Here is a 10,189-nt window from a genome sequence, read left to right as displayed (position 1 = left end):
TTTAAAAAGGTTCATATAAAAACCATTTTTTTATTTAAAATAAATTTAATAAAAACAATTTCAAGTCTGAGATGAAATTTAGCTCCATAAAACCTCATCTATAAGTAATAATTTGTTGTCCTCCATAGCTTGACTAAAGAATTCTTCTGTTTNAATCCTAGCAACTTATAACGTCGTTGCCGAGTGGAAGTATTAAAACAGGTCTTAGGCTGGGAAGGAGGGTACAAAATTTATTTATTGATTATTAGACAGGGAACGTTTATCAAAGTGAAGACGAGATCGTTGTGCTTCTCGATATAAGTTAGGGAAAATCCTGCAAAATAAATCCGTAAAATTTTTCATTTTAGGGAAAAATGGAAATCTTAGTCATTGTAATTGGTTTATTAAATAGGTGGCGCGATTCCGACAAAGAGCAAAAAGAAAAATGCCTTACTATTAATTAATGCATACTTGAGCCAAAAATAGATTAAAGGACAGGATGTGAATTTAAAAGTGTGAGAAAGCATTTCGTTTCGAACAGTAAATTAAGAAAGGGATTTACAGAAAAGGAATAAGATAAAAAGATTAAGCCCTAGCTCAAACTATATTGCAATTTTAAAAATGACAGACTCATTTGATAATATAACCTTCAAAATAATAGTTTTACCAAATTTCCTATCATACAGCTTGACAATGAAACTATAAATTATTTTCATTTTACCAAAAGTCATTAATCAACTCGCTATGTTTAACTCACTGTATTTTTTGGTTCAGTAAGAACCGATTGCTTTATATGTTTATTGAAATGCTTCAAAACATTCCATATCCTTTTTACATTTTTTAGTCTGCAATTAAGTGATTAAAGTGAATTTCACACTAGAGAAAATTTTTCAATATGAACTTAAAGAATCTATTCGGTCAGAAATTAGTAAAGTTCCATTTATTCAGTAAAGCAGTAAAGCGAACTTTATTTCGCAGTGATTGCCTTGCCGACTTAGTTGATTAGTTTTAAAAGCTTTTAAGTGAATTTCAGAATGAATTCTTTATTTACATTTAGCTGTTAATAAAGTTTTCCCAGAAAGAGCTGCCAGTTCTGAATAATAATGTAAATAGCTAGCAATAAATTAAATAATCAGATAAATACGTTTTTATTTCCTGTCTGCTCTAAATTCTTCCTTTATTTGTGACATGCTTTAGAATAAAACAATTTTTTTTTTCATGTAGTATAGAAAAATAATCTGAACTCAACTTATTTGATGATTGAAAAAATAAATGAATTTTAAATTATTTTGTAGAATATATAATGATATATTGCTGGAGATGAGGAAAAATTCTAAATGTCTAGTTAAGTAAAACAGAATATTTAATGAAGAATAAATTTTAAATGAATTTTTTAGTTATTGCTAGTAAAATATCGATTAAACATTTTTATTACAGTTAGGAATTGAATATATTTAACACGAGACGGACAGAAGTCCCTGTGAGTAATTTTTGCTTTTTGTTGCCCATTAATTCCTGAAATATTTAACTTAGAGCTGTGCACTTTCTGCACTTTCTTTAACTTTCTTAATGTGACTCTATTTAGGTTCTTAATCATTTGGGTTTTAGTTTGATAGGAGGAGAAATATAGAAATATCCCCTTCCCCAAGCAGGTTTTTTTATAATAGGTGTGGTTCTAAAATAAAGCACAATAATTTTTTCAAGTCGCAATTATTAGTTAATACCCATTCAAAAAAATGTTTTTTTGGACTTTATATCTGTTGAATTCAAAGTTATGTCATACAATTAACTTTCACGTCACGTTTGGTTGAACGTCATGCAATTAACTTTCATTATTATTTGCATGACAATAGCTGTTCCTCAGCAATACTACCTTGCCTAGGATTATAACAATATAAACACTTGTAACCAACATGTACGTGGTTTCTTTTAGACGCAATAATGAAATAAATTTTAACGGAAATTAAGTAGTTTAGATATCGGATCTAAATCGAATCGGATCGGTAATCGAATCTGAAATGCAATATAGTTCTTACGAAAATTGTTGCGCGTGAAAGTTTTTAACACGATGAACCCTAATTTCTATTCTAAAGTTCATATTCATAATTTTTCCAGTTCAGCAAATTTAAAAATAGACATAAAACTTCAAAAATAAAGTTTTTATTGTAGGAGTTGAAATGACCATTTTTGAATGTTTTAGGCATTTTTACAATAATAATTTTATTTTACCAATCATCAGAAAGGCATGAAGTTTTGATATACTATACTTGGAAAATTTTTTGGAAAAGTCAGAAAGTTTGAGATTTGAAGTTATCTTGTATCTTCAAAAATAACCTAAGAAATGGCAAAAAACGATCAAAATGACCTCAACGGCACTTTTAGAGTTAAAAAATATATTTCAACTTAATATCTCCTTAAATCTTGTAAATTTTTTCTTAATTTGTAAGAATATTCAAAAAGAAATATTTTCGAACTGTTATCCATAATTATTATTTTTATTAAGCTTCATTTGCGTGTAATACAGGAAAAATTGAACAAATTATGGAATTATTTATTGATAATTCTTAAGACACCATAATCAGTAAAATACAATTATTATTACTATTTTTACTTTTACAATTTTTTTTGATTGAAAAAGTTTACTGTCATCAGTAGTTAAGAAATAAAGAATGGCAAAGAGAAAAATGAATGATAGAAGAATTAAAAAGGGAAAATTTCTAAGAAAGAAAGGGATGAAGACGAGGGAAAAGGAAAATGAGAAAGCAGAAAAATGGTTTTGAAATCAAATCACTTAAAAAAAAATTCTAATCAATCAATCAAAATTAAGTACCAATTTTTCAATTACGTATCCTCCAATACATTTCACTACATATTTAAAAAAAAATCACATTTTTTCTCAATTTTGTCCAAGATATTTTATTTATCACTTTGTCAAACGAGTAGGATGAGGATGCTGCAAAATGTTTAGCGGTAGTTTCGAATCTTCTGGCGAGGCTGATACTGCGTTTTCAAATAAATGGTTCTTTTGAGTAAATCACGTTATGAATAGTAATCTTCAAAAACTGTGATTCTAGATAAGCATGTGACATTTCATATTTATCTCCAGCTTACATATACCCTTCACAAGAATCTATATCAGAGCTAATGTCATTAGAATTTAGTAAAATTATTGAAACTTACTTTTTATTCAAGTTTGTGCTGCTTTGATGATCTTGATGCTTTCCATACAGCCCTTTTACGTTGGTTCATGCATGTGAATCATGTTCATGCATGTGCATCATGTTTTCATTTTTTATCACTCTATTACCACCTAGTGAGTCAAATAGAAGTCTTCATCCTCTTCATAAACTTCTCTTGTATCGACTCACCTATTTATCAAAAAATATTTCGTAATTATTCAGAAATTACAGACATTTTCTTTTTTTTTTCTAATAGCAGGTACTGAACTTTTACGTCCTTCCCGTGGGAAGATGCCGGAAGTGTTGCTCATTTAGCGTTACCCAGTGGACACCTGTAAACTTATGTCACGGAGGCGAGTAACATTAACCACGCCACACTGCCACAGACACCCGTTCATAATGTGGGCCACATTCGCATATTATACACAACAGAGGACAACACATAGAGGAAACATCCATGTACATAGCGGGAGTCGAACCCGCAGCCATTGGCTTCGTAGTCAGGTGCGCTAACCGCTCTGTCACCTGACCGACGAAATTACAGACATAAAATGTATACATAAAACTAATTTTATTTTCATCCATAAAAAATTTATGCAAAATTTTAATTTTTAAATCACCGTTCACCTGAGTGATTAATCTTTTGGATGCATTTTAATAAACTATGTTGCTTTTATATTCTTACTCTCGATAGTTTAAAGTAAACTACATAAAAAAATCACTTAATCAGAAAATTATTTCCAAAACGCTTCACGTGCTCATTTCGAATATTTTGAGCGTATAAATAAATTATTTTCGTGGAGTATTACGATTATCTTTATCACTCACTACTTCCTTCAGTTTTCGATAAAAGTAAAATGAAAAGAAAAAATCTCTCTGACTGGTTGATATCAATTTTGAAATAAAATTGTCAGCCGCAAGAAAAACCTTAGGAAAACTTCCAAGAATTGAAATCGGAGTTTCAACACCATATATCAGGATTTGGGATTTTACGAGACGTTCCTAAATTACTCCGGATAGAAGGCAGAATTTTATTTTTGTTTGCTCTCTCTCTCTCTCTCTCCTTCTCATCACTGTTTAGAGAAAAGGAAAAGGAAGAGGATGTATTTTGGAAGCTTTTGTGGTCGACTGGGCGTTTTTGATACTCCAACGCTATAAATCCCTGTTGAAATTGGACAGGTCTTCTGCTTGAAATTGAACAACACTTGGTTCGGCCCTTTCCTTCTTCTCGAGCTACGATGGGAATTACTTTCTAAATCTATCGAAATTGTAAGTATTACTGTTTGTATTGGGTGTATATGTCTTGAGAATCGGTTTATTTGCAGAAATCTACTTTCGTTTATTTTTAACAAAAGTTTTGGACTCTAGCTAGAATAAGCAATATCTTTTTTCTCTTTTATAAATATTATTATTGTTAATCTAAGGTTGTTTCCCAAAGCTGAAATGAAATATTTCAATAGCGTTAAATGGTGAGAAAATTTCTTATGAGAATAATATTTAAGAGAGCTAAATAGTTCATCATACCTTGAAAAATTAAACATATATATATATATATATAAATACAAGAAAACACGAAGAAAGTTAAGAAAAACAATAAGTTTCATTTATTGCGCTTAAGCTGCAAGTAAACAGAACTCGTTAGATAAGTTCAAAATGAAGAATAAAACAAAGAAAAATTAAAGACATATGAAAAAAAAGAGGGGGGGAATAATAAGTAAAAAAATAACAAACAACAGTTAAAAAAAAAATATGAAATTTTATTTAAAAAACCGGAAAAAAAAAGATATAATATTTTCATCAGCCCACACGATTATATCCGCAAAACAGAGTGCTTTCTGATATTGTATCAATAAAGCCAAAGCAAAATATATTAATACAATAGTGTGAGGANTTAGTATACCTCATGATTAATATATATATATATATACAAAAACTTCACAAATGGATAATCGTGTTATTTATTTAAAGATTTCAAAGAAAGTAACAATGTTCAATTCATACCACTCATAATATTTAAATTTTTGACATTTTCGGAATAATGCTGGAAATTTTGAAGCGCTAAACCATGTAATTTAGAATTTCATCACTTTACAATTTTTGAGAATTTCAACTAAAAGTTTAATACTGAAAACGATATCTAAAATTTTTCTATTCAAATATGATTGCGATTAGGTTGGTTACAAGGACATCTTTGAAGTTTGATTAAATATGTTAATTCTAATATTTTAGAAAAATTATAGAAGCTACTTTACTCTTCGTTAAAAGACTCAATTTTAGGAAACATTTTATAGAAAATAAGGAAACTTCACAAATTTATCTTAACTTCCGTACTAAAGATTTTAAATAATTGCGTATGTGCCCCTGAAAAAATATCAATCTTACGTAAGTGAAAATAAGAGATTTCACAAAAATTCGTAAGTTAAAAACGCAAACGTATTGGAATATCATTTTACTTTTGACTGAAAAAAATCATAGCAGCATTTACAATGGACGTAGAGGATGTTTTCGTTCAACCAATCCTTGCATTTCTAAATTTCATCAATATATTTCTTCAAACTTGTATTCCATGCCCATATTTTAAGTTCGAAGCTTTGAACAAAAAAAAAAAAAGGATTTAACCTCTAAGAACAGCGTGCTTGTAGCTTTGTCTTAGTAGCGTTAATCACGCCATTATAACGTAAAGAAGCGTAGCATCTGAAATCTAAAATAAACATGAGCCTGTGCAGTTGTTTCAAATATTACGTACGGGGGCGTACGAAAGCTAACGTAAAACTGCGAAGAATTTTTGTTTGCTTAGTATACCTCATGATTATTTGTTACTTTCTGAAAGAACATTTCAAAAACTTAAATAAAACAATTCAAGATGCTTAAGAAATAAATTTCAATTATTTACTGTCACTAAATCCTAATTAGACATAAGCAAACATAAGTAATTACTGTGCATAAAATCTCATTATGTGGTTATTAATCATTGTTTAGTTTGCTTTTAGCTGAAGTTAGTGTGTTTAAACAGTCTTTTTATTCTCCTGATATATCTTTTCAGTTTATCTACCATAAAATCTAAAAAGTAAGTACGCTCATGTTGTAAACCTTCTAATAACAAGTACTTAATGTCTGTGTAAACAAGTTCATGACTTTAATATATTTGACTTTCATATTTTATTTATCCTTATATGTTTTATTTTGTCTTAACAACTAATGAAATTTGCAAAATAACATTTTCTCGACAAATAATGCTTTAACGGATAAAGAAACATATTTTAACAAGGTCTGTTAAAATGAAAGGTAAAAGAAATGGCAACATTATTTAAAAATCTTTTTTTTCTGAATTTTTAAGTAGTGGAATTACTTTAGTAAATATGAATTATAATAAAGTTGTTATACAGCCTACCTTTGATTAGGTTTTGAGTGAATTTTATTACTATAAATTCCTCGTTCTATTAAAATTTTGGGCTATTTATTTTCTGCGCATTTAAAAGGTATTATTATAACTTTTGCTTAAAAATGCTACGTGTATTAAATTTTTTCGTTTTTATTTTAACTAAAATATGATTTGAGCAGTCCTTGCAAATTTATTTGAAACTTGTGTTACACTGTAAAAAATTCCACATCAAAAATTCTAAATAAAGGTAAAGAAATGATTTCCGAAGAAATGTAAGTTCGAAGTAACAACGTATGTTTTATATTTATAACTGACAATGAATAGCCGATCCAATTTCGGGATTTTGACAACTAATGTTCAACTCCGTAACCTTGTAATTTTGAATCCAATTCAGAATGCAAAGAAACTCCCGGATCGAGTATTGGGATAAATTCTCTTCCGTGGAGGACTCTTTAATGGAACTAACCACATTTGCGTAACATTGAAGGGAAAACCTCGAAAATTTCTCACGTTTAGCCTGATGGAAGGAGGACTTTAACTCATGATCCGTCTACCACTGAGGATCTTTCATGTCAGCATTGTTGTCGTTGCGAGCCGGGTGCGGAATTCGAATCAACCAGCCATAACAGGGATTAGAACCCGGATCACCTCTTTGGGATGTGACCGTTCTGCCCCTTGAGCCACCACGGCACGGAGCCAACATATTGCCCATATCTTTCCCCGCGGTATTTCAATATTTTTTATAAGCTCAAAAAAGCCCAGCGTCTGCGTAAGTGTGATAAAACGTCGAAGCCAAAGTGAACGAGTACTAGTCACTGGTTCAATCTGCAACCAATGGTTTTTATCAAGCATGACACTGATTGAGCTGCGAATTTTGATCACAAAGAAACAAATGCCTCTATAATTTTTATTTCATTGAATAAATTTTATGAAATATCACTATATTTCGTAAAACTATTGACTATAATATAATTTTTTTCATTCCTCGTTCACGAAGCAAAATGTAATATATTTCAAGAAAAAAATTATTATTTCTTAAAAATAATTATTTAATTTATTTCCCACTTGCTTGTACTTCTTCTCATTAATTCATCAATTCATTGCATAATTCATTATCAAGTTAAGTAATAAATTTATTCACTAATTTGCCAATTTACTAACTTGTTAATTTCGTCTTTTTTCCATTATTTTTGTCATGCTTGAAATCAAGAATCAATATATAGTTGTTAATCAAATGATACATTAGGAAATTAGTAATTAAATATGTGTAATATAACTATAAATAAATAATGCACATTTGTATTAATCTAAATATCTATATTGCCGTAATTTAACACTTCTGAAAAAAAAAGAATAAACAAACAAAAGTGACATTGTTGAAAAATACTGAATAGAAAAAACGCTGTTCAGTGAAATCAGCAAAAGTCAAGATTGTCTTTTACAAAAATTGATAAATTTAGAGACTTTCCAAATTTTCAATATATTTCCTTGCTTACTAATCTATCAAATGTAATAAAAAAATCATTCCTTCTTTATTTGGCAACAGTATATATTTGAAATCCGTTATATAGATTTATTCATATTTGATGATGCATTTTCGAAGTCCGCTTTAAAATAACTTCGACACAAAGAGAGGTAAAAATGAATAAAGGATACAAATCGAGAATCTTATCTTAATGAGCATTCTCTGAATTCAAATCGTTAGGACTTTTGGAAAGGAAATATCCTTTTACATCAGTTAATACACTGAAATAACATCCAATTAAGAATGTTTCTTGAGCTTCGTTGTAGGAAATTTTACCTAAAGATTATTTATGCATAAAATATTTTAAGATTACAAGGCAAAGATAAAAAAAAGGGAACTTATATTCTCTTTAAAATTCTCTAATTAAAGTCACTTATTTAAATTCTCTTAATTATAGGTTGCTAATCCCTAATATATCATAAGTAGAATGATTTAAGAGGTAATACATAACATAATAATTTTTATGAATCTATACAAACTTAACAAAAAGTATATCTGCTTTGTTATTCAGCTCTTGCGTCACTGTCATTCAGCTAATTAATAAAATATTTATCAATGTAAAAGGCTTAAAATTATAATTCAAGGAGCAATTTATTTTTCAATTTTTTAGCAATTCAAAACCGTTAAACATTTTAAAATTTCAAGCAAATATAAAATTTTCACAATGTGACAATAAGTTTTAAATTTATTTAAAAACTCTTAACATATATCTCATTTTTAACATAATAATAATTCAGTTTTAAAACTAGATATTTAAACATAACAGTTTTAAAACTAGATATTTTTATTCAGACATCTTGTTATTTAAAGACTATGTACCAATATTCTTAAGAATTGGGAAATGTAATGAATATTCCAAAATTGTTTGTAAATTTTAGTAAAACGCGAAATATTGGAAATAAGCAACGAAAAAAAAGGTCTTAAAACAAATTTACACAAGGTATATTGAGAAAGAAGAACTAGAATTGTACTATATATATATNAAGATTGTATCAGCAAAGTAAACTGCTGTAATTTCAAGCATCAATGAGTCTTTCTCATTAAAAAAACGTGATAGGTTATACAAATTTATTTGCATATGTTTTTCTTTAGCTCCTATAAATGAAAGAGTAAGTAATTTTATCAGTTAGCTTAACTATATATATATATATATATATATCAAAATGTAAAATTTAAATTTAACTTTTAATTATTATTACAACCTTTCCTTTCAATTATATATTTGAACTTTACTTTAAAACTGTTAGAAAAAAAATCACTTAAAATATAATAAAGTGCCATCTGACTTTAAATTTAACTGGTTGAAAACAAATTAAAAATTTATACCCAAAAGGCAAACATTTCTGAACCTCACAACAAATTTTGAGTAATTGTCCCTTGAATAATGTGCATCATAATTTTCAGAAAAGGTTATGAAAATGTCTTTAATGTTTACATAATAATGAACAAGCTGACACTTGTTATATGAAGATATTATTTATAAGATTAAATATGTGATTGTTTAGATCTTCCTTTAGGGATAAATGACTGATTGACGTGACACAGGAATTTTATTTCCCAAGTGGGGCCAATGTTGAAGCTTCCATTGTCCACTGAAGGATACTCTGTCGATGACGGATGGTTTCAATGACGACAAAACTTAGGACAGTGATGGATGGTCTCTAACAGTATTCTCTACCAATAAGAAGCTCTCCATGAGGTATTTACGAGATTTTTCTTCATCACAGATTTGAAATAGGTTCTATAAAAGAGGATTTCAACGTATCCAAGGAGGAAGTTTGTTTTGCATTCAAATAAAGAAGTATTATGAACCTTATATTTTTTTCTCTGTCTCAAAATCCTTTTAAAGATGGAAAATAAACAAAAAATACAATATATTCCATTAATATTACATTATAGAGGAGATGCTGGCTAGTGGGGACATTTTTTCAAACTTGTCAATAAGCATTATTAAATATAATTTTTAAACCGTAAAGTATTTTTGGAACAATATTTTGGGCATTATTTTTTGTATCTGAACTTCAATAGTTCTTTAGTTCTTCCCTATTTCTTTATAAGGTTGATTTTGTCCACGCTAGCCCCGCATAGTGCAATGCAAAATGAGGATAATCAAATATCACGAAA

General features: G+C 28.6%; 1 long non-coding RNA gene across 1 annotated transcript; it reads left to right on the top strand.

The window, feature by feature from the left end:
- Nucleotides 1-4,246: 4,246 nt before the first annotated feature.
- LOC139425582 (uncharacterized) lies at nt 4,247-9,881 on the top strand. Its single transcript, XR_011636785.1, has 2 exons — nt 4,247-4,427; nt 9,583-9,881. It is a non-coding gene; the product is annotated as an uncharacterized lncRNA (long non-coding RNA).
- Nucleotides 9,882-10,189: the final 308 nt, after the last annotated feature.

Source organism: Parasteatoda tepidariorum, chromosome 5 (genome assembly GCF_043381705.1).
Source record: "Parasteatoda tepidariorum isolate YZ-2023 chromosome 5, CAS_Ptep_4.0, whole genome shotgun sequence".
Classification (NCBI taxonomy): domain Eukaryota; kingdom Metazoa; phylum Arthropoda; class Arachnida; order Araneae; family Theridiidae; genus Parasteatoda; species Parasteatoda tepidariorum.
The sequence above is the reverse complement of the archived record's forward strand: the minus strand, read 5'-3'. Positions and strand labels throughout refer to the sequence as shown.